The following is a 21,333-nucleotide window of genomic DNA, read 5'->3' as shown; positions in this document are numbered from 1 at the left end:
GGGGATCAGCCTGAGGTGAAAGCTTGCAGTCTTTTCAAGGCTTTTCTGAGCATGTATCTTTCCCCGTGATAGTGTAGTTTTCTAAATTCCATATAAGTGGGTACTTTTGAATATCTAAATTTCCCAAAGAATCTGCCCCACATTTTTCTCCTGGGGCTCAGACAGACTATTCTGTTTCTCAACTTTTTGCCTCAACTGTCTGTGGCTTGGTTTGGTCTAAATTTGGGTTAGGTAAAACATACTTCCTGGTACTTCAGATAGCCTCCAGACAGTCTATAAGAGACATACAAAATAATTTCTAGATAAGGCCTGCTCTGCTCTCTTTGGACCCAGGGATCAGGGTTGTACACTGGGAATCAGGCTGCCACCATTTTAAGACTGCTGCTGTGTTGGAAGGGGAGTGGGGCAAAGGCAAGTAAAACTGTGCTTTTCTACTGTTTTCATGTTGTCTTTTTCTTGATTAACAGTTCTCTTGGTTTCTGTAACCCTTTGACTCTTTTACAGAGTTCTGACAAAGTTGGTTCTCGCATTTCCTGTTGTGGGATTTTTGTTTTTAATGTTTCTGTAGCGAGATGAAAGCTAAGAGCTGCCTATTATGCTAGTTTGCTCCGCTTTCATTTTTGAAAGACATTTTTGCTGGATATAAAAATCTAGGTTGATAGTTTTTCTCTTTCAGTAACTTTAAGATATTGCTCCATTGTCTTCTCTTTTGAAATTTGCTGTCATCCTTATCTTTGTTCCATTGCACATAACACATCTCATTTCTCTGGCTGCTTTTAAGATTTCCTCTTTATCTGGTTTTGAACATTTTGATTATGATGTGCCTTGATGTAAATAACTTCTTCATGTTTCTTGTGCTTAGGATTTCTTAAGATTCTTGGATGTGTGGGTTTATAGTTTTTACAAAACTTGGAAAATTTTCATGAATTATTTTTATACATATTTTTTCATTTCCCTCCTTCTCCCCTCCCTTCCCCTCCTCTCCCTTCCTTTCTTTTCCTTCCCGTCCCTTCCCTTCTCTTTCCTTTGGGACTCTAATCACACATACCATGTTTTCCTGGAAATAAGACCTAGACAGACAATCAGCTCTAATGAGTCTTTTGGAGCAAAAATTAATATAAAACACAGTCTTATTTTACTGTAAGACCCTGTATAATATAATATAGTATAATATAATATAATATAATATAATATAATATAATATAATATAATATAATATAATATAATACCGGATCTTATACTAATTTTTGCTCCAAAAGACGCTTTAGAGCTGATTGTCTGGCTACGTCTTATTTTCGGAGAAACACTGTATGTTAGACTACTTGAAGTTGTCCCACAGCTCACTAATTCTCTCTCTCTCTCTCTCTTTCTTTCTCTCTTTCTCTCCCTTCCTTCCTCCCTCTATCACCGCCCCATTTATTTCTTTCCTCTTTTTACTGTATTTACTTTAGGTACTTTTCTTTTGCCACGTCTTCAAGTTTGCTAATCTTTTTTTCTGCTATATCTAATCTGACATTAATCCAATTCAGTTTATGTTTTATCTCATAAATTTGTATTTTTATCTCTAGAAGTCTAATTTACATCTTATTTTATATCTTCCATGTCTCTACTTAACTTTTGAACATATGGCATGTAGTAATAATGACTGTTTTAATACTCTTGTCTGCTAATTCTGACATCTGTGCCAGTTCTGATTCCGTTTTGATTGAGAGATTTTTCTCTTCACATGGGTAGTATTTTCCTGCTGTTTTACATACCTCATGAGTTTTAATTGGATTATAGACATTGTGATGGATATGTCTGTATTTCTAGAAATATTCTTGAACTTCATTCTGGGATGCAGTTAAGTTATGTGGAAACAATTTGATCCTTTAGAGTTTGTTAGGCAGGACCTATTACTGCTGACGCAGTAATAGGCATTATTCTTGGCCATGTGGTAATGCCATGCACTATTCCCTCAAATATTTTTTGGTGGGTCTTTTCCTGGCCGTGGAAAAGATTTACTCTGCAGAGTACTTAAGTGAAACCTTCTGAAAAATTTCCCTGTGTGCATCTCTCTTTTCTCTGGTATCTGCCCTGTGAAAAATGTCTACCTTGGCCTCCCTGGTCTATCATCTTCAGGATATCTTCTGGACTTTGCCTGTGTGTCCCACCCTCATATGTCACCCTGGAAGCTCTCTTAAGACAGTAAGCTGAGGCAACCATAGGGCTCACCTTGCTTTATTTAGTTTCTCAGGAATCACTGTCCTTTGCTGCCTCACGTCTAGTGCCTTGAAAACTATTGTTTCATATACTCTACTCCTTTTTTTGTTTGTTTGTTTCAGGAGGGAGGATAAATCTGGTCTCTGTTACTCCATTTCGGTCACAAGCAAAAGTCCAAATTGTTGTTTTTAGTATTGATAATTTGGGTTTATTTAATGATGGAAGGAGTAAAAAGGATGAAGACATAAGGGATGGTGGAGAGGAGACAATTGTTGGAATGAGGTAGGAAGGGACAATTTCTTTAATTTACTGTTGATTAATACTCTTTACCAAGATCCTGTGGGCATTGGGTGAACAATTTTCGTGTTTCCCTGAAAATAAACCCTAGCTGGACAATCAGTTCTAATGTGTCTTTTGGAGCAAAAATTAATATAAGATCTGGTATTATACCTGGTATTTATTATATTATTGTATTATATTATACCCCATAAGACTGGGTCTTATATTAATTTTTGCTCTAAAAGATGCATTAAAGTTGATTGTCTGGCTAGGTCTTATTTTCGGGTGGTTGTAGCTCCTGCCTTAAATGAGCCATGATCTGAGGGGCTGGGGAGAATTTATAGTTATTTTAATTGGGAGGTACAGTTGTTGAGACAAAAGCAGATGTTTCATGTTTCCAAACTATGAAGAATTAGATTCATTTAAAACATTTTTCATTTAATGCAATTATAAATGGTGTTGCAAGGATGCCTACAAATCAGGATAGATTTGTTCAGCCTTTAAGGGAAAAGGATGGTTAATTTTGTGAATAGGCTGTAAGAAGGAGCTTGAGATCTAGGGTCAGAAGACCCACGTATCAGGTGATTGAAGCGTCATGCTCCTAACACTGAGGTTGCTGGTTCAATTCCTACGTGGGCCAGTGAGCTGTGCCCTCTACAGCTAAGATTGTGAACAACAGCTCTTCCTGGAGCTGGGCTGCCATGGGCTGCCGTGTGCCGCCACAAGTGGCCGGCAACCATTATGAACTGCTGTGGGCTACTGTGAGTGGCTGGCAGCCAGTGAGAGCTGCTGTGAGCAGCCCACTGATGATCGGTGACTGACTGCCTCAGCCCGGGGGAGTGCAAGGCTCATAATACCAGCATGGCCCAGGGAGCCGTGTCCTACACAACTAGACTGAGAAACAATGGCTCGAACTGGAATGGGTTGGGGAGAGGTGGAAGAATGGGGAAAAAAAAGAAGACCCATGTATGCGCCTCTCTGTCCATTTCCCAGGGAGCCTTAGTGCCTGCATATACAGTGCAAATGGATAATGGCAGGCATCTTGTAAGGTTTTCCTGGAATGCAGATGTAAAGCACCTAGCAGGGGGCCTAGCACTCAGGAGATCAGCAAATGTGGTTCCCGTGTCTTAATGCAAAATGAGTCTAAGTGTGGGTCTTTACACAGCATGGCTCTCTCTGATGGGCATATCCTCATGAGTCCTAAAACTCCACACCTTCCAGAGTTGCATCCTCCTCGGATAGGAACTGTGGGGGCTTTGGTTTATGCACTGAATTCTAAGAGATGCAATTTCTAGTTCATATGGGTCCCCCTTGTTCAATAGGATTCACCACCTGTTGTGGCCCTGAATCAGACCAGTCTGAAGGCTTAGAGTGACAGCAGGAAGCGAACAGATATGTCCCTATCTCCAAGACTTGTTGGCAACCTGCCTCAAAAATGGCTTCTACTTGGGAATTGAGACTAACGTACCGTGAAAGCAACCCTAGATGGGGTCTGAAGAAAGGGCCAGGCGATGCCAGGGAGGAAAAGAGGAAGCACTGAGGACCAGGAGAGCATGAGCATGAGCACAGGAGGGCTTCTTATGAATAGGTGTCAATACAGGCCAGGGTTCAGGTACCCTGGAGGAGCAAGAAATGGGACCTCTCATAATCCTGTCATTGGTCTTTGTGTGTGGGGTGGGGTAGGGGGAGCATAACCTGGAGCATTGTCTTGGGACGGCAGTGAGCACAGCACACCAGCAGCCCGGGGCCTTTCTACCTCGTGTGGGCGACAGGGGCGTCAGCTCAAATACAGCCTGTCCTAAATTGGCGGCATGGCACCTGACCTGTCCATGCCAGGGCTTAGGGCTCAGGCTGGCTCCTCCTGCGTCCCACCCGCCAGGCGTCTTGGAATTAATCAAAGGTACTGACAACTGCTAGCAGTGGAGGACTCCCAAAGTACTGGGCACTTTCCCTGCAATGTTTGTACTCCTGATACCTTAGGAATACCCTGGGGGTAGGTATTGTCTTACCATAAGGAAGTGAGGTTCACAAAGGTGAAGGGACTTGTCCAACGTTATGGATGAATCTTCGCTTGGATATGAACTCAAGTCTGCTTCCAAACCTCAGTCTTTCTAACATGCCCTAAAGTTTCTCTTCCTTTTTTCAGATTTAGTCATGTGGTCATCACTGATCTCGGAAAGACATCGCGAAGTAGGCTTACTTCGAAAGGCAGCAGGGCTGGGTTATGGCACCCTGCGGAGTCCGGACCCCTGCACTCTCCTGGGCAGGTCCAGGGAGCATTTTTTCTCTCCCTTCTTGCATTGCCAAAACAGGCTTAGCCTATGTGGCAGTAACAAACAGACTCCAAATCTCGGTGACTTGTATGTCTTGCTCAAGCTGGCTGGGGGTGCTGTTAGCCTGCTGTCATTGTCCTCACTCCAGGAACCAGGATGAGGAGCCGCCACTGTCCAAAACACTCTTGGTAATATCGGTAGAGGAGCAAGAACCGGCTGTGAAACTTCTGTTTGGAATGAATACATATCACAACTGCTTATATTTCATTGGCCAGGGCAGGTCACCTGCCAAGCCTGGCTCAGTGGCATGGGGAGCTTGTGAGGCACTGGTGACAGTAACAGTCTGCAGTGGATACTCTGTGCTGTCCCTGACAGTGATGACCTTCAGAGCCCCCGAGGGTGCCCCCTTTTGCCAGAGCTGGGGCTACTCAGGAAAAGGGTTCTGCTCCTTGCTTCTGAAAGCTCACAGTCTAGTGGAGGGACAGCCATAACCCCAGGAAAGGGACACTTCCTAGTGGGAGGAGTAGTGTGTGACACAGGCTGGGGGTTCCCAGGAGCAGCACTGCATTCTGCCTGTGGAGAGCTGCAAAGGGGCGACATGAGTTCAAAGAAAAAACGTCCCCAGCACGCCACCAGAAAGGAAAGCGCTCTGCAGTCTGAAGGACAGGGTGTGCAGAGGCATGGAGACCGGAGAACGTGTGCTGGCTGATCACCAGTGGCTATGTGTTTAGTGCACAGGGGCCCATGGGAGCACGGTGGGAAGGGGAGGAGGCTGGAGAGATGGGAGGGCCAGGGGTGCAGCTTTCAAGGCCTTTGCTGTCTCCTCGGGAGTTGCTGTTGTGGAGTGCTGGCCAGTGGGTGTGGTGGGCACTGGGAATGGCTGCCCAGGAGCCCCAGCTAGGTCCCCTCCACACCTGCGTCAGTCCAGCCTGGGTGCTCCAGGCTGCAGTGCGGTCTAAACCCTGCTCCCTTGCCGGCAGCTCCTGCTGTTCACCGGGAGGCATGAATCAGATCCATTCTATGGGAACAAAAGCTCCTGGGTTGCCAAGGAGATGCAGGAGCTGCCGCCCGCACTTCCTGGAGCTGCGGTTAGTGTCAGGAAGAGATGGGCACACAGCTCCAGTCCTGTCCTAAGCAGGGCGGGGCTGCACCGAGCTGCCTCTCCCTTGTCAGCCTGGTTGAATGGGGCTCTCTGTGGGTCAGAGCTCAGCAGAGGCTCTGCATAGACTTGGGTTTGAACGTGGCTCTGCCAGTTGATGGCTGTGCAAATTTAAGTTTCTGATCTGCCCTCTGGTTCCTCAAATTGTCTGGGGCAATAATACCCAGCTTGCAGGGTGGCTGAGATATTTCATAAGAGAATAGGTGGAAAGCCCTCCATCCGTTCATCTATTCAGTAAAGGTTATTGCTGTCTGCTGTGTGCCAAGCATGTCACAGGGCTGGAATCCATGCCGTGATGCGTCTGACATGGCGCCGTGCTGAGCAGACAGACTGGCTGGCACCATGCTAGGCACACAGGACTACTCACTAAATGGTATTTGCTATTGTTCCTGAGGTCAGGAGCTCTACGGGGACCAGGAGCAGAATCCCCTCAGGTTTTGAGGATTTCTGGGAACTGGAGGGATGGGGAGCTCACTCCCTGGTGCCGTGGCCCTGCTGGAAATAGGGGGTGTGCTTATGGGAAGACCCTGTGGACGTAAGCTATGTCCTGGCTGTGCGTCCCAGGAAGTTCCCTGAACCGGTGAAGGCTGCTGCAGTTGGCTTTGGGGCCCCCTGTGGAGCCGTAGTCCATCTCCCAGTGGGCCTGTCTCCACCTCTCCTATCAGCCGCACAGCTGGGGGTGGGGAGCCAGTGGGCAGACCTCTGAGCTGGGCTGACACCCCTTCAGAGACCTGGGGTAGAGGACCAGGGCAAAAGGCCCTTCCCTGGGGAAGGACTTGTCTCATCTGCCCCTGCTGCCTTCATCCTGTCACCCACTCACACCTGGAGAGGGAAGGCTTGGGCCACACTCAGGACAGGGGACAGGTGCAGAGCCTGGGGGCTTCCCAGTGGTGTGGAAGTGCTGAGAATCTGTGAAGTGCGCTTGGAAGCCAGATGTGGTGGTTTTGGGGTTGTTGATGGCATTTGGGAGTAGTCAGGAATGCCGACTGTGTGTGGGGTTTGGGGAGTTAGCGGGGTGTGCTTGGGGAGCTTTCTGATGGGGTTCTTGGTGCTGTGCACTGTGGATTGATGGCAGGTCCTGGGGTCATAGCTGGGGTCACAGGTATATTGGGGAATGGATGATGATGGGCTATTTGGAGAGGATCCTTGATAGTATGCTCAAGGGCTGGGGATGGAGAGCGTGGGATGAATACGGTTGGCCGGAGGTCAGTGGTGCCTGTCCCAGCAGCTGTGTGCTTGAGTTCTGAGGTGTCTGTTTCTAGTCTCAGCATCGTCATGGGCGTGGCTTGGGCCTGAGCCACTTCAAGGGGGTTCCTGGGCAGAGGGGCATCTCTGTGGGCTGGGGAGAGCGGGCAGGGGGAGGCCAGGGGTGATGATGGAAGGGGAGGGGCTGAGCCAGGGCATCCAGGAGCCCGGTGTGGGAGGCTGCTTCTCAGCGACTTTGCAGATCCTCGGGATCATTACTTGCTATTGTCACTAGGGAAAGTTGCAAAATTAAAATTAACTGTCGGAGAAGATTGATTTGTTTGATGTCTAACAAGGAGCAGCCTTTTATTGCTGTAAAATGTTGATTTCCTCTTGCTGCCAATGACAGGTGAGCCTTGGTGGCACTGAAGGAAGACAGACCCCTGTTCAGAACCTATAGAAAACATGCCTATGGGGTCCAGCTCTCCTCTCTCCCTCGTCCATGGCTGCAGGAGTGGGCTCAGTGCCTGATTCCAATCAGGGCAAAACCGGGTCTGTGGGTGTGCCAGCCATGGGGGCAGGGCTGGTGGTAAGACTTGAGGCTCTGGATTCAAACACAGCTGGATTCAAACCCAGGCTGGGCAAGCCTCAGTGTCCTCATCTGTGAAATGGGAGGGGTGTATTTAACTAAGTCTTTGACGCAGCACAGTGCCTGGCACAGCTTAGTAGGGGACTGGGCTGGGTCTCGCCGAAATTATCAGTAGCTGATGTGATGCAGGACTCAGATCACTTGCCCAGTAGCAGCATCCGTCAGCAGCGAGCATAAGATTGAGGGCAGGACACAGGTCAAAAGAGAGAGCAGTCAGGGGAATAGGAGGCTAGCGAGGACAATTCTTTAAGAAGAGACTTCACCTAAGGCAGGGGTGTGAGGTGATCATGCCTGCTGCAGGCGGCTGGGCCAGGCTGGCTGCCCTGGAAGGCAAGAGCGTCCCCAGTCTGTTCCCGGGTGCGGCCAGGGAGCTTCTTGGCCATGACACTCTACTTGCTTAAGTGTGGTTAGGAAGTACAAGGCTGGGCAAGTGCGGGTCCCATCTGGCTTGTCTGAGGCTTCCATGGCAGATGGCAATGTTCAGGGGACTTCCTGGGGGTTAGGAAACAGCCATCCTCCCCTGGAAGCTTCTGGATGGCACAGGGTGGCTGCAGGTTGGAGAGGCTTCTTCATCTGTGGGGCCGAGGAGGGCAGTAGTGACACCGCAAGCATGGGGGCGGTCTCTGTGTTGGGCGTCTGTCTGCCCGCATGCCTGCCTCTCTGTTGCTCTGAAGGAGGCAGGGGCTGGGCCTGCAGCTGCCTGGGCAGAGCGGCTCCTGCCCCTGCGTGGGACACAGCTCCTCTCTCTGGTGTCAGACTCACCGCTTTGTTCCCCACCCACCTCCACAGTCCACGTGGGGCATCCGGCCAGCCTCTCCTGGGAAGACTGTGGGTCTCAGTCTCCAGGTGGAGCAGCCCGCCTTCTGGGAAGCGTTCAGGGAATGGGCCTGGCTGGGGACAGCCCCTAGAGGGGTGTGGTGAGCTCAGGCTGGGTGTGAGCTGCATCCAAAGCTGAGTGGTGGTGGGAACAGCAGGGCCCAGGCGTCACCCAGCCCTGGGCTGGTCTCTGTCCTGTAGGGGAGGTACAGACTCTAGGCCCGAGGGCGGAGTACAGGACGCTCAGGGACAGACAAGATACGGGGAGGAGAGGCAAGCTATTCTGGCAAGTTTCCAAGTCAAGGAGAGTCTGCAGAGAACCAGAGGATGAAAGGAAATGACAAATGAAGGACAATAAGTAAGGGGGGGTCCCAGACTCCAGAGTGGGGGATGCTCAAGTCTGAGGGTCATGGGGTTTCCCCTGCTGGTGGGGCTGGGCTCTCAGTTTTAGGGGGAGGTGGCATTGCAGTTGGGTAAAGAGGCTGGTTAGACATTTACTGAAAATGAGGTGAATGGGCATGCAGCCGGAGGTCCAGTGCTGCTAACCAAAAAAACTCGATGAGGAGTCGGGGGAAGGAGCAGAAAGCCGGGATGTCCTCCTCGCTCTGCCATGTACTTGCTAGGGGGCCTGGACAAGTCCCTTCCCCTCTCTGGCTTTCAATTTGCTCCTCTGTAAAATGCAAGCCATGGAGTGGAGAAAGGGCTTCCAAACATTTTCAAGCAGTAGAATGCTTTATTTAAATGAAATATTCCATGACCCCTCCTATTCTTAACCGAGTGCAGAGTTGGGGGAGCAGGTCAGTGCGCTGCTTACCTTCCCCCTTATTGCGGGGACACACTTAGGACTGAGTGGTCTAGCCTGTTTCCAAACCCTGCTTACCAACACTCGTCCTAGATTTAAAAAATTGTATGCGTTTTAAACCCACCTTTATTGAACACTTGAGATGGGCCAGGCATTGTTCTAAGCATTTTATGAATATTAACACATTTAATTCTTACAACAACCCTAGGAAGGAGGTGGGGAAACTGAGGCACAGAGAGGTGAAGTGCCATCTCAAGGTGACACAGCTCACGCGTGGCATAGCCAGGATTCCAGCCCAGGCAGTGGGGGTATGGGTTTGGGTTTTCCCACTGCTTCCTGCAGCGTGCAGATGATAGCAGGAGGTGGCTTGTTCTGCTGGGAGAGAGGCCGTCGAACACGTGACTCGGGGGCTGTCGCTGCAGCTCCGACCCCGGACGGAGCCCCGGCCGGGCTGGGCGAGGCGGGATCCTGGCCGCCGCCCTCTCCGGTTCCCAGCTCGAGTTTATAATGGCCACGGTGAAAGCATTTGTGCGTAGGAAATTGAATGCGGGCGTTGCTCCGCCAGGCACACACTCTAACCACCAAATTTATTTAAGCAGATAAAATGCAGGGGGTGTAATGTCAGATTAATGGATAAATAACCGCTCTGGTTTTTGGCAGGACGGCGGGGAGCGGCAGTGAGAAGCCTCATTATGTGCTGCTCTGCCTCGAAGAACAAGCTCTCGCAGCACCCCCAGCACCCGGGCCCGCGAACAGAGCATTAAATTGTTGCAAGTGGCTTCCCTTCACTCGCAGAACAAAGATGTTTTCTCCAGAATAAATTGACTCCCCCTCGGCGCGCTGAGCCCCGCTTTCCCACAAATGCAGCCTGTGCTGCGGGCTCGGCCGCGGGGGAGGGCGGCCTGCGGGCCTGGGAACGCGCGGCGCGAGCTTCCGTCCTGGCCCGGGCGGAGGGGGGAGGGGGGGGCGGGGCGCCGGCCCGCGGGCCTGCGGGGGGGGGGGGGGGAGGGGAGGGGGGGAGGAGAGGGGGGCGGGGCGCCGGCCCGCGGGCCTGCGGGCTCCTGGGCCCTCCGGGGCCAGGCCTCTGGGCCGCGGGCACGGGAGCCAGCCTGCAGCTGTGTGGGCCATGCGGGGGTTTCTGAGGAATGGGGTTGGAATTCGCGCCTTCAGCGGCCTGTGTTGCGTGTTGTGGCTCTGGCTTTGCGGTGAACGTGCCCGGGTTTGTGTGTTGCTCAGTCTCTGTGCGATTTCAGGCCAGCTCTTTAAACTCAGAGCTCAGTTTTCATCCGTGCAATGGGGATGACGGCCGCTCCTCCCTGGGCTGTGGAGTGGAGTCACGAGGTGACGCAGACAGTGAGTCAAGGACTTCGGTCAGTGCCAGCCCCAGCCACCTTCCAGGGCCACGCCAGGGACACACCACGCCAAGGCTCCGCGTCCTCCTCTCTGCAGACCTGACGCCCAACCGCCAGGCTGTGGGGAACCAGGAGGCTGCTGTGCTACCGGGCCTTGACCTCGTGGCCCGGACCAGGGGGCTGCGCTGAAGGACCCAAGATCCTCCCGGAGGCTCCGTGAACAAGGCCCCCTGCAAGCTCCCCAAGTTCCGCCCAGTGCCTGCCATGCCCCTGGCTGGTGGGACCAGAATCTCAGGGAGACGTGCTGTGCCCTGGGGTCAATTGAAAAACAGCAATTTTGGGCTGCTGCCCTGGGTGCCCGGGGCTCAGAGAGGCCGCCCAGGAGAGATCAACTGCTCTCTGTTCCAGAACAGCCCTTTCCTCCCTCTCCTTCCTCCTCCTAGAGGCCACAGGGGGCAGTGGAAAGAGTACAGAATACAGGCTTGAGGCCAAACTCACTACTGTCACCTCCTAGCTGTCACTCTGGGTCAATTGCTTCCTCTCCAAGCCTCAGTTTTGCTTCCTGCAGACACTGGAATAATGCTGCCAGTGGCTGGGGAGACGGTATGAAGTGTGACGCTCCTGCAACAGTGCCTGGTCCAGAGTAAGCTCTTTGGGCAGTGATACTCCATAACAAATATCTGTGAAACACCTGCTCTGTACCAGGCCTTGGGCTGGGCCCCAGAGATGCAGTGGTGAGCAAGGCAGCCATGTTGTGGCCTCTGGGATGGACTGGGGAGCAGGACCTGTGCTGCTGGCTGCCTGCATACATACATGTTCCTTCTGCTACACCTGTGCACCTGCCCTGGCCAAGTGTAGGTGACCTGGGGTTCTGTCGAGGGCCTGGGAACACGACTGGGGACAGGGGACCGATCCTGGCAGGATCTGGCCTTTGGAGCAATGGGCTCTCTCTGTCTTGCTCTGCCTTTTCCCTCTTTCTTCATGCCTTTCCGTTCCTCCTCACCTGCTCCTCCAAAATTGTCAATTCATCCAGTCCAGAGGTTGGAAAAGGAAAGTTCAGAAAATGCCCTGGGTCTGGGCTAGGTCAGATGGAGCCTGCTGCAGGTCCATGGGATGCAGACCCCTGATCATTGATGGAACTTCTCCTGGCAGACGTCATCAGGCACGCTTCCAGCACCAGAGTCCCAGCCGGGCAGAGTAGATGAGGTCCCTGTCCTCACGGAGCTTTCAGTGTTCTGAGAAATGACCGTTACTGAGCACTTTCCCATGCCAGGCTGGGTACTAGTGCTTTACACATCTAGTCCTCACCATGGAATGGACAGTATGGCCAGCTTTGACCCCCACCCCCTTCCCATGCTGGCAGGTCCTGTGTGCCTTCCGCCTCTCCTAGCGTTGTGCAGGCACTGCCAAGATACAGCCCTGGGCCCAGGGTGCATTGGCACTTGACTCTGTCCTGTTATGTTTCAAGTCACATAACCTGTTTGAGCCCATTTCCTTATCCACAAAATTGGGATAATACGCATAAGATCTCCCAGGGTGTGAGGAAGAAGTGCCAAGCACAGAGCCTGGAATGTTGTGGGGCTTCTCCCACGTGGCTGGACGTTCTGTTCCCTGGGGAGTGGGCTTGGAGGGTCCAAGCTGTGTCCCAGGGTGGCAGTTCCAGCCACTCCTCAGGTTTTGGGAACATGAACTTGGGAGGCATGGAGCAGGCTCCCCAGGCAGCATTCCGTCTCCCACCCGCGGGGTCTTTTTCTGGCTCCAAATTAAAACCCAAGCAGAAAACACAAAACATTTACTTCATGACGAGTGAAGGAACTGTCTGTCTTGTCAGCTCCAAAGCTGCCTGTGAGTACGAAGCTGGTAATTGTGGAGTCTGGCTGTGAGGGCCTCTCCTGGGAGGCTCGCTTGCCATCACTGTCCATGTCTGTTATCATGGTTATCACATTCCCAAGCAGATGCTGGGAAAGCGGGGCTGACCAGTGATTTTCCATTTTCTAGAAGTGCAGCTCCCATCTCTGCTCACCTGCTTATTCTGCCAGCCGGCCCTTCCTGGCCCCCACCTTGAGCCTTCTGCAGTGTCACCTGGTGTTGCTGTAGGTCATACAGTGTGTCTGTGTCCCCACTGAGACCATGAACCCCTGAAGACCCAGCTGGGGTCCAGGCAGAAGTGTGCCTCAGGGACCATTAAAAAGAAAAAAAAGAAAAGCTCTAATGAGGAAGGACGTGGGGGTACTTGTCGGGAGTGCAAACCTCAGAGGCAGACCTGGATGTAAATTTAGCTCTGTCACTTGCTGTGTGACCTTGGGAAAGTTACCTAACTTCTCTGAGCCTCACTTTCCTCATTTATAAAATGGGCGTGATACTGGTACCTCTTGGCAGTAAGGGTTGGTATAAGGATTATTATGAAGTAATATCTACCGTGTAGCTAGTGCCTGGCACATAATCAGTGTTTAGGAATGCTGGCTCAAAAGTGGCAAGAAGCCACGTGCCAGTGCCTGAATTTCCCTGTGGAAGGTAGAGCAGAGAATAATTCATAGGAGAAGAGGGGTGGTTGCCCAGGCCACTCCACACAGGTGTCCCATGGGTGGGGACGGGCTCCACATGCTCATGGTTGTCTCAGGACCAGGTGGGGCTAACTCACAGTAACCAAGCTCATGAGAGACTAATTTTTGGTTGACTACATGCCAGCATGTTAATTCACAGGGAGAAACAACTGCCTGGGCTCTTGTGCTCCTCTAATGAGAAATCCATGTGGGGATTCCAGCTTCAGCCAGATTCTCCGGGGGCCCGCTGATCAGGCACATCCCACAGCCACTTCCCCTGGAGAGGCACTCCCGAGTGGGTCTAAGGAGCCTTCTGGATCACCACTGGGAGTGTGCCAGGAGGAGGTGAGGACACGGCCTCTAACTAGCCTCCTCTGCTCACCCCACTTTCTTACTGGCCTCTTCCCATCCTTCTCCCTCCTCTTACCCTGGCCTCCTCCTCTCTCTCTTCTTCGTCCTCCTCCCCCATGTGTGGTCACACACACACACACACACACACACACACACACACACACACCGTACACACACAGGCACACAGAGGCACAAACACACACAGGCACTATTAGGGCACTATACAACTCAGCTGTGCTCTAGTCTTGATTAACTTGGGAATAATTTTTTTCTGATTTGAAACTTTCAGATTTTTCCCCATTTGTGGTACCCACATTTCGCCTGTTTTTCTTTATAATTTATATATTAATATTTATATAATTATGTATTTAGATGATTTAATAATATTGTGTAATGATTCAGAGACATTTCATTTTCTGCACACAAGTCCAGACACATAATAGGAAGGATGGGTCACTGGAATGTCCTCAGTGAACAGAGGCAGATGCAGAATTATGAGAGAAAGGACAGAAAAAGACTGTGAGCTCTGGGGGCAGCCATTCTTGTTTTTACATGTTTGGGGTAAACTACTGTGTTTCCTCAAAAATAAGACCTAGCCGGACAATCAGCTCTAATGCATGTTTTGGAGCAAAAATTAATATAAGACCTGGTATTATATTTATATTATATTATGTTATGTTATGTTATGTTATGTTATGTTATATTATTATATTATATTATACGTGGTCTTATAGTAAAGTAAGACCGGGTCTTATATTAATTTTTGCTCCAAAAGATGCTTTAGAGTTTATTGTCTGTCTAGGTCTTATTTTCCGAGAAACACAGTATTGAACAGACAGCTTGCAAATGGGTTGTCACCTCTGGGACGGGGGCTGGGCTCCTCAGAGGAAGCAAATCCATGCTCTTAACGGGTTCTCTTCAGACTGCGAGGGCAGGGCTGTGAGCACGTGATAGAGTTCCCCTCGTTGTGTAGGCTGGCCGGTACCCACCTATCAGCGTGCATCTGTGTGAGGCTACAACTGCACCATTTCCTCATCAGACTCTCACTCTCTTTTTCTTTGAAATAGAAACATGATTCAGTCATGAAACTGCATTTCTTTCCGTGTACTAACTTTTCCTTAGACGGCTTGTGTCCTTTTGATTTCTAGCCTCAGTTCTTTGAGTTCCAGGAACTCTTCTTTTGGGCTTAGGAAGGTAGGTAGCTGTGACCTGTTTCTATGTCTTCTTTGGGAATCACAGCCCCTGCAGATGGGTTCTTCCTGAATTTTTTCTTATATTTGTCATATTTCCCATGAAAAAAAGCCCCCATTCATTTGTTCTGTGTTCCGGATATGTGTGGTTGACAGTCTTATTGTTCAAAATACGCACTGCGTCTCTCTGTCGGAGGATTTACAGGCTGCTCTGATGATGTTGTCCCTTGCCACATGACTTGCTTGGGCCAGTGAAATAGGGGTGGGAGTGACATAAGCCTCTTTCAAACAAGATTTAAGAGCTGTTATATGGCTCTGACATGTTTGTTTTTCCTTCTGCCATGAGTGGTGGTAGGGGCTACTCCCTCAGCCTGAATAAAGATGTCATGGAAGAAAGCTGCACTTGACTGGCAATAAGCATTCAGTGTGAAGGGAAAATAACTGTTGATTTAAGCCACTGAAGTTTGGGGGTTACTTGTTATGACAGCATATCTTAGCTTAAACTGACTAATACAATACTAATACAAGTGTTTCTCAGGTGTATTTTTTGTTTTCTTGGTACAGTATTTTGGCCTGTACCAATGCTGTTTTTTACTGCTCCCAATAGTGGTTTTATTAGAACTAGACTGACTAATTTTGTTTTGATTTCTATTAGTCAGTAGATGTAATGTCATTTTTTTCCTCTTTGAAAACAGCTGGTAGCATTTTTCTAAAAGTCTTCTTATGGTCTATATGTGAGTCTTACTTTAGGGTTGGCTATTCTAAAATTGTACTGGCTTTTAAAATTGTACTGTTGGGATTTTATTTTTTACCTCTTTACTCATCTTTTGAGTTTTCTCTGTTGGTTTCTGTTTTGCCTAGGGATATAGTAGCCTCGTGGGGTAAAAGGCTAGGTTGTAAGGTTAGAGGAGAACCCCACCCCAGGCCTGATTGGTGGTAAGAAGCGTGTAGTTTGAAGCTGAGCACATTTTTCTCTCATCACTGTTGGTCTTTGCTGATGCTCTTTGTTTCAGTAATTGCAGACGGTTTTAATTGGATCAGAGAGAGAAAGTCCTTGGCTCTGCTCCCCTGTTCTTTATCTTCCTCGAGATAATCCCTTTAGGTGTCTGGAGCCTGCTCTCATGTCACCTTCGCACTTGGCTCTCCCAGGTTCTCTCTGGTCGCCTCAGCCATGCTCTATGATGAGTCCCTGTGTCCACTACACCTGGCCTGGCTGTCCCCTTCCAAATCTTCCCCCTAGTACCACTGTCCCTACTGAATGTGGCGCCCAGAATGGACCTCAGCTCTCAGCTGACTTCTGGCCTGTTCTCCATCCTTATCCTGGGTGTCATGCTGTTAATCCCCCAGTGGTGGCCACGTCAGTCTGTTGGCTCATATTTAGCTTACAGGTGCCTAAACCCCAGTCTGTCTCCCACAGGTTTCTCACTGAGTCTTCCCCTCTTCCTATGCCTTTGGTCTTCTAAATCTCCAAGCCTCCGTCTATCTCTGTTGAGTTATATTTTGCTGAATGTGGCCCATTATTCCAGATGGCTGAGATCATTTTGGATCCCAAACACTGTCATTCAGTGTATTAACTGTCTCTGCACTGGGGTCAGTGGCAATCAATGTCCTCTGCCAAATCACTCATAAAAATGTTGAATGGACTGGTCTGAGGACAGAGCCCTTAGGCATGTCGCTAGAGACACTTTTTCCGTTGTTATGAACCATCCTACTTTGGATCTGGTTAATTCAATCTCTGAATCCGCCTAATTATACTGGCACCCAGCCCACCTCAGAGAGGACTGTGGAGTACTTTGCTGAAATTGAACTGTACATCAAAGCCTTAAGGGGTACCTTGTCTTGGTGAATTCATGTTGGGCAAAAAATGGATCACATATTCCAAAGGGTCACTGAGCAGAATGAAGGAAGAGGAACCAGCCAGGGACAGGAAAGCACTCAGGGACTCATGGTTGCAGGGAGCTGCCCCATCCCTGAGCCTGGAGGGGCAGGGACAGTGATGCTGAGCCTGAGAGAAGGAAGCAGGAAGCAGAGAGGGGCTGCCAGATGGGAGCTGGGTCCTCAGATGGGAGAACACAGCTACTGCAAATCCAGGCCCAGCTCAGCCCTCCTGTCATCTGCTGATGCCTCTCAGGGGTTGAAGCCAAGTAGCAGCCAAGAGTAAGGGACCCAGGAGTAGAGTCCCCAGAGGCCAGCCTCCCTGAGCACACAGCAGGATGGATGGGGAGGTGTAAGCAGAATAAGCAGCTCCCCAGGTCAGGGTGTGACCACGTGCCCTTCTACAAAGTGCTACGTGACCTTTAAGTGATGCTGCACCCAGTTACTTATTAGTATCCCAAACAATCCGGTGATTTCAACATTTGTTTGGGGGCTCATCCCCCATAATGGAGAGAGGGCTTCTCTGTCATCACTTGCGGATTCTCTTGCAAACAGGGTGAGTTCAATTGCATTCGTGGAAATGTGATGACATTTACATCATTTTTGCAAATTGAATGCCAGTGGGAGCCAACTGGGCCATTCCTGGTGGAGGCAGAGTCCCTGCCCTGGCCAGACAGGTGGCCTCAGGCTGGCTAGAGAGGGAAGAAGGACAGGCAGAGTCCTCAGAATGCGAGGGTTTGGGTGGGTGCCCATGTAGTTGCCCCTCTGCCCAGGGCTGTCCTGAGCAAGGCACAGGCAAAATTCACACCTGTGGGGCCAGGAGAACTGTGTCAGCTTCTGAAGAGTTGGACAGTTTCTGTTTCACGCCTGCTTTTGAAGGAATAGAGGGGCTGCGATCTGAATGATCCTGGTTTCCTCTCTAGGACCTCTGGTTATCAGCTGTTGTATGCATTCTGGGGGAGACAGCGTGGTGGCTGGAGTTATATCCAGGACCTCTACCTGACAAGACCAAGTCGGACTTTTATGAGGGTAGTGCTGGGGATACCCCAGGATTTCTAGGGGGCAGTGGAGGACCCCTTTGAGGCCCAAGGCTGGCTGACACTGGGCAAGAGAACTGGTGACGGCAGGAGGAGGAGGGCCTCCCTAGGCCTGGGTGCTTAGAGCCCGAGTAGGTGTTCACACAGGCTGCAAGGGAGCTCGAACAGTGGTGGAGAGGACAGGGAAGGTGTCCCTGAAGGGGCTGGTGTGTGCGTGACATTGACCTAGGCCATGAGACAGTTTGTTTTAATTACTAATTTTAAAGTATAAAGGCAATATGATAAAATCTTTGAAAAAGGAAAAATACTTAGTCCCATACCCTAACCCAACCAGGGCTGCATTTTGGCTGTTTCCTTGCGGGCCTTTCTCAAACATTTGTGATTCCTCAGGGAATAGAGGGCAGGAGTCACAGTGAGGTGATATTTGGCAGGTGGAGGGCCCATGGAGCGGGAGATACGGTGGGAACGGCTGGGAGAGAGGTTGACTACCAAGGGCAGGCCTGGCCAAGGGCTGTGGAGGGAGGCTCAGGCAGGAGTTGTCTGCAGTGGGTTCCCTCACACAGCCTGCCCTGGCGGCTGGTCCTTATCTGGACTTTCGGTGTCCTTGAGGTTTTCCCCTGTCCGTGCCGGTGGCTGTCAGTGAGGTGTTGAGTGGCACAGGTACAGCCAGTGTGGGTCCCCCTGCAGCATGGCTGGGCTGGGGCAGCAGCTGTGCGTCAAGCCAGGTCTGCTCATGGGACTTCTGGTCTCATGGGCGTTTCTGTGGCCTCAAGAGTTGTTGTTGGACATCAGACAGGAGGTGCTAGTCTCAGGTGTTAGGTGGCTCTGCCGGCAGCACAGATGGGAGCTTGATGGGCCCCATCTGCCATTCTGGAGAAGCGGACAGGGCCAGAGCCTGGCTCTCAGCCCCACGGGCATGTAAGAATCACCTGGGAGCTGTGAAATCAGCAATGCCAGGGTCCCTGCATTCTGGGGGTGCAACTTGGGTACCCGAGTTCCCACGGTGGTTCTCAAATTTCATGTTTCCGAATGAACAAATGTCTTCTCCAAAACAGACATTTCAGGACCCTATCTGAAAATTGTCTGATTCATTAGGTTTGAATTTACAAGGTGTTGAATTCTAACCAATTCCCAGGAGATATTGATGCCTGTTGGTTTGGGACAACACTTGGAGAACCACTGTCCTAGAGAAAGAAAATTGGGAAAAATCCTGATACTTCAGGATCGAGATACTTCAGGTCGAGAGAAGGTATTCGCTCTCTCAGTGTGGAGGGCAGATATCAGCTCTCCCAGGTGGTAAGGGCTGGTGTTGACTGCCCCGTAGAGGTGGTGAGAGAAGATGTTTGTCAAAGATGGTGACAGAATGGCTTGGCTGTCACAAGGGAAGATGCTGGTGGTTACCCAGTAGTAAGGAAAGGTGTTTGCTGTAGCACCCATAGGTGGTGTGGGAAGGTGTTGGCTGACACAGGTAGTGGAAGAAAGGGTTGGCTGGTATCAGGTAATGAGGAAAGCTGTTGGCTATAGGTATAGGAGGCAAGGGAAGGTGCTGGCTGTGGCAGGTGGCAGAGCAAGGTGTTGGTAGGTGATGAGAAAAACTGTTGGCTTTCTGTATGTGTGGGTGGTGAGGGAAGGTGTTGCTTGTCCCAAGTGGACAGGGAAGGTACTGGGCCACCTCCAGGTGGTGAGGAAATGTGTGGGCTGTGACACCCATGAGACAGGGAGTGTGTTGTCAGTTACTGCTAATAGGGGCATCAGCCATCGAGGCTGAAGTGACTCTGGCTCCAAGTTCAGTTTCGTATGCTCCCCTTTCCCCTTTCCTAGTGGCCGCTGGGCCTGGTCGTTCGTCCCTCTGCTGCAGTGTAGCTGGGCTCTGAGAAGGCAGTGGAACTCCACAGCCTCCTTCCGGGTGAGTGTGTTTCTTGGCCTCAGAGGCAGGGCTGTTAAGGTTGGGAAGTGGCCTTGGAGCTCTGTGGCGGGAAGGGCTTTGCGCAGAGCATGCTGGCCACAAACAGTGTGCCCACCACAGAAGGTGGCCTCAGGAAGCATACCTTCCCGCACACATTCGCTCAGAGGCACATTTCAATGCAGACGAGTGTCCTCGTCTCTGTCTTGTATCATCAGTTTCCAGCTGAGAATCACAGCAGCTCATGTCCTGGGACTCCCGCCCGGTGCCTGCGGGGAACACCGTTCTCCCACGAGCAGGCTCCTAGACGAGGGATTTGGAGCTCAGTCTTTAGAGCCGGCGACATGCAGATGAACCGTTCCTGGGGGAAAAGACAGAGTTGTCAGCTGGGCTGAGTCTGATGTCCCTCGTTTCTATAGTTACAGTAAATGTAATTACCAAAGAGTAATCCTTTGCGGATTTCATTGTAACCTCAGATAGCTAATGACATTTACTGGGTTTCTAGCAATCTGGGACAAAATGCTCATTTTGAATTTAACATGAGTAATGCCATTTTCCATGTTAAGTACTTTGTGTCTTAAAAGAGTTATCTGCACTGAGCCCCTGGTCCTGTCAGTAAACATATTACAAATATTATCACCACTTATTTTCTGGATGAAAGATGTGGTGAAGGCTCAGAGAAACACTCCTCCCTTACATTATGACTCTGCTCGGAGACTCAGCAAATTCAGCATGAAATCATCGTGGAGGTAATTCAGACTACACCAATATCGCACACGCAGCCGGAGGCCCCCAGAGACGGTAACGTTATCTCAGGGAGCCCAAACCATGTAAATACGTCTGTGCACCACTGGCCACAGTAGGCGTCAGACAGTGAGTGTCATTGGCTACCAGTGCGGATGATGGATTCTAAGTGTCTTTGGTCTGGGAAAATGGAAGGCACTGACTGCAGCTTGTTAGGAGGAAGAGGCGTCTCCTTTCTGTTCCTGGAGACATAAAGAATCTGCACACCAAAGTCGAGTTGGCACCGAACCACACATTCGTTTGCTCATCCATTTATGCATGCGCCTTGCACAGCCCATCAATAATCATTATGGCGCAGTGTGATGGGTTCTGAGGGAGGGGTTGCAGGAGTGCTGGGGAGGGAGGAAGCACATGGAGGGAAGCATGGAACTCTCTGGGGGCATCCGGCAGGCCCACGGGGAAGTGCCATTCCACCAGGGTCTGGGTGGATGTGATGGAGTGGGGCAGCCTGAGGCGGAGGGAAGTGCTCCAGGCTGGGCATGACCGTGAAGCTCTTCTTGGGCCAAGTCCAGTGTCTCTGGCTGCAGAGAGGACTGCCATTGGGCCCATCAGAGGTCCGTGGATGGAGGCAAGAGCCCCAGTGGGCTCAGAGGTCAGCTGGACCCGGGCTCTACACCTGGCTCTGCCACTTACCAGTGGGGCCACTTCAGGCAAGACCAGAGCCTCAGTTTCCCCATGTATAAAACAGGACACTCATACCTACCTCCTTGAGGGGTCGTGAAGACGACAGAAAGCCACGCACTGTGATGCAAGTGCTGCTTCCGGTTTTGCTCAAGGTACCTACTTTAGGAAGTGAGAGCACCCGTTAGGATACTCCCCAAGGAGGTTTGTGGTTTGTGCTCCCAGAGATTTCCAGGACAGCCCTTGGCCTGGGTGGGCCTAGAGAAGCCTCAGCAGGTGCCTGGCTGTGAGC

General features: G+C 50.7%; 1 protein-coding gene across 1 annotated transcript in view; it reads left to right on the top strand.

Annotated features, from left to right (window-relative positions):
- GRID1 (glutamate ionotropic receptor delta type subunit 1) overlaps window positions 1-21,333 on the top strand; it is a 760,849-nt gene that overhangs the window by 117,268 nt on the left and 622,248 nt on the right. The gene's annotated exons all lie outside the window — the stretch shown is intronic.

The sequence above is a fragment of the Rhinolophus hipposideros genome (genome assembly GCF_964194185.1).
Source record: "Rhinolophus hipposideros genome assembly, chromosome: 15".
Taxonomy (NCBI): domain Eukaryota; kingdom Metazoa; phylum Chordata; class Mammalia; order Chiroptera; family Rhinolophidae; genus Rhinolophus; species Rhinolophus hipposideros.
Note: the sequence above shows the minus strand (reverse complement) of the source record. Positions and strands in the feature narration are given on the sequence as shown.